The sequence below is a fragment of the Euwallacea fornicatus genome, chromosome 28 (assembly GCF_040115645.1).
Source record: "Euwallacea fornicatus isolate EFF26 chromosome 28, ASM4011564v1, whole genome shotgun sequence".
Classification (NCBI taxonomy): domain Eukaryota; kingdom Metazoa; phylum Arthropoda; class Insecta; order Coleoptera; family Curculionidae; genus Euwallacea; species Euwallacea fornicatus.
The window spans coordinates 378,901-380,472 of NC_089568.1; positions in this window are offsets into that span (position 1 = coordinate 378,901).

Consider the following 1,572-nt stretch of genomic DNA (forward strand, 5'->3'; position numbering starts at 1 on the left):
AAAAAATGTAGTAGCAATGATCATCTAGCTTAGGTGCGCCTATGAAACCATACCATAAACACTGGTATTTAAGGTTTCAAAAAATATCAATTCCTCTCTTCTTTGGATGTGGATTCTTAGTTTTTTCAGTCTCTGTACACTTCTATTTTACTCCCGGTCCTTATCAACAAATTAATTTATCGCGAATAGTTTAATTGTTTGTAAGGCCCTTGTTTTGTTAAACCGCTCATATTGTTGGTGCTCAATAAATTGAACTGGTTATTGTTAATCGGTAGTTGATTCGATTTAACCAAATAAAACTGTCTCTGAAATTGCAAATTCAGGGTGGTTTTTGTCACACATCCATTCCATTGCAGCAACGCGCATCACAAAATCTCCAACAGGCACCCCAACTAAGGTACGCCCATTGTACGTCGTCAGATGGTTTACCATTTAAAACTTTTCCGAAGACGAGGAGGTCATTTTTACAGACCGATAAGTTTCCTGCCATACGTGGGAAAAGTCGTGGAAAGAGTCATTTTGAGAAGATTGAGAGAATGCCAAGAAGGCCTTAACACCATTCCGCAAAAACAATTTTGGGTTAGAAAGCAATATTTGACAGAACTTCAGATGTTGAGAATGACAAAATACATCATGGACAGTTTTAACATGAATCAGGCTGCAGGAACGGTACTGTTGGACGTTTCGAAGGCATTCGACAAAATTTAGTACAAGGGCCTTTAGGTTAAGATGATAGACGCGGGATTTAAAATCTCGCTGATCAAATGCGTCGGATCATTTCTTCAAAACAGGACATTCCGGACCAAACTGAACAGACAACTTTCAATGTACACAGCAATAGAAGCGGGAGTACCTCAAGGAGCGGTATTATCCTCGTTCCTATACAATATCTACATATCCGATCCTCCCAGAACCGGACAAACTGTATGCCGACGATACGGCGATACTGGCTAAATCCGGAAACGAGACGTGGCCATTTAGATATCTACAAGAAGAAATCCGAATCTTGGAAAAATGGTTTTAGACGGTTTTTTTTTTGAAGAAGAAGAATTATACATGTCAGTCGGGCAGAAAGGCCAAGGGGCCGATAACCCATTCACCGGGTGAATAAAAATTGTTATTATTACTATTATTGGTTTTCGAAATGGAAGATAGCAATACATGCAGAAAAGTCCCAGTTAGATGAAAAAAGTAAATCAGAACCGAAAACCGGCTGTTGTTCAAAAATGAATATATACCGAGAAACAACAAAGTCACGTACTTGGATGTGAACATAGAGAAAAGGCTTACGTGGCAACAGTACCTAATGAAGACCAGGAAAAAGGCGAAAACGACGAGGGCAATACTTTACCCGATGATAAGGAAGAAGTCCAAACTGCCCCTCAGGAATAAGATCACGCTCGTCAAGATAATAATTTAACTACAGCTAATGTATATATCAACCGCATGGGGTTATATAGTCAGGACGCATCTGAAGAGTCTTCAGGCAGTGGAAAACACTACTCTGAGAACGGCTCTGGGCGCGCCTTGCTATGTTAGCAATGAAATAATAAACAGAAATTTCAAGTACAA